The sequence below is a fragment of the Charadrius vociferus genome, unplaced genomic scaffold, assembly GCF_000708025.1.
Source record: "Charadrius vociferus isolate BGI_N301 unplaced genomic scaffold, ASM70802v2 scaffold787, whole genome shotgun sequence".
NCBI lineage: Eukaryota > Metazoa > Chordata > Aves > Charadriiformes > Charadriidae > Charadrius > Charadrius vociferus.
This window is the reverse complement of record NW_009649307.1, coordinates 329,703-331,502: the sequence shown is the minus strand read 5'-3', so window position 1 is coordinate 331,502 and position 1,800 is coordinate 329,703. Positions and strand designations below refer to the sequence as shown.

General features: G+C 54.1%; 1 protein-coding gene across 1 annotated transcript in view; it reads left to right on the top strand.

Annotated features, from left to right (window-relative positions):
* Positions 1 to 1,800, top strand: part of MPRIP (myosin phosphatase Rho interacting protein) — a 77,487-nt gene that overhangs the window by 9,348 nt on the left and 66,339 nt on the right. Inside the window, 1 exon segment of the mRNA XM_009889220.1 lies at positions 1,666 to 1,743. The gene's annotated coding sequence lies outside the window, so the exon portion shown is untranslated.

Here is a 1,800-nt window from a genome sequence, read left to right as displayed (position 1 = left end):
AGTGTGGGTGAGGCTGGTGCTGGTCGTGGGAACAGGAGGGTGGAGGGGTGTCCCAGGCTCCCGGGAGGGAGGGATGCGGCTCCCCAAAATCAGATCCTACTCCCAGCATTGCATTTTCATTGTTTTTAATCCCCTTTAAGGAGAGGGGGAAGGAAGGAAGGAAGGTCTTCTCAAATCATGTTTTCCCAGCTGCTGGGAGAGCAACTCCTAGAACTGATATGTCATGTTGTGTGTGGGGGATACGATATTTTGTTATTTCTTTTCACTTTATAAACAGTGAAAGGGCTCCTCCGGCTTGTTTCCAGTCTGCTTACTCAGTGCTTCATGCATTTGACAGTTTTTGGTGCATAGGCAGTTTCTTCTATTGTTTGCAGGGATTTTTCCAGAGGGGAAACTTTTTTTTTTTTTTTTTTAACATTACAAAATCACAGAAACTGGCAGGAGGAATCCAGGGGAGGTACCGAATTGGAAACAGTTTTAAGCTTTAAGGAAAAAAAAAAAAAAGAGAGAGAAAAAAGAAAAGAAAGTTACAAGGTTAACCAACTAATTTCGAGAGGAGCTGGGAATCTCTGTCATTGTCGCTGTGTGGCCAGGCTAGGGCTGGGCGGGCATGGATATTTCATGGTGGAAAGCAGCGTCCCTGGACCCAGGGGCTTCTGAAGCTGGATCTGCCCTGGGTTTCCTCCCTCCTGGCCTGTCGTGGTATCTCCATGCAGCTGCCTCGCCGGTGTGGCAATGTCTCACCACTCTTGCACCAGGATTTGGCCCCAGCCCTTGCCAGGAATGAGGTTGGCTAATACTTTGCAGCTTGACAGGCAGCAGGAGCGGTGCCCACAGGACTTTGCGGGGGAAGGAGGTGCCCGATGCCCATCCCCATCCCACTACTCGCCATAGGGTGGGTCTGCTTCGCGCCGGCCACTTCTGTGCCTAAACCATCAGTGGAAAGAGCTGGGATATTTTTTTTCCACTGATAAAAGGCAGTGCTGTAAGGCATTTCTTTCCGGGTATTCTTTCCCTTTCTCTTCCCGGCTGGCCGAATGAGCTGTTTTCCCTCTGCCTGGCTCTGACCTTCCTGCGTGCTCGGCCGTGGGCTGCTGGAAGCCGCTGGCCGGGAGGAGCGGGCTGGCAGGGGCCGGCCCTGCGGGGAAACGGGTGCTGGATGTGCACGGCACGGGAAGCGGCTGCGAGCTGGAGAACTGCCAGCACCGGGTAGTTTTTCCTCTCTTAATTAACAAAAGGAAAACATCGAGCTCTCCTTTGGAGTATGTTTTCTTGCTTTGGAGTAGAGGCACGCTGCCGATGGCGAGGGGAAGCGCTGTCAGTGAGGACGGGCTCTGCAGCCGGGCAGTACCCGCAAGGTTGGTGCTCTGGGCATGGTGCCATGCAGAAGCAGCTGGGTTAGGTGTTTGTGGCTGGGGTTTTACCTCCTCCCGAGTCCTCATCTCAGTTCCGTTTGCCCACAGTGTATGTAATGCCACAGGCTGCCATCGAGCATCGTGTTCCCTGCACTGGCAGGGCTGAGTCTGGCTGTGTGCAGGAGCCTGAACTGGTGCCGGGGGCTGGGGCAGTTTCCCATAGTCCCCGACCATCGATCCCCTGCGGTGCTGGTCCATGATGAGGTGGTTTCTTCTCCACCTGATGTGTTTCTCTGCTGTTTCTTTGCAGGCCAAACCCATTTATGGTGGCTGGCTGCTGCTGGCCCCAGAAGGAACGGACTTTGACAACCCTGTCCATCGCTCCCGGGTAAGCAAAGCTGAGATGCCTTCTCTGTCTGCCGCAGGTGGGGGGTGGCAGGAAGAG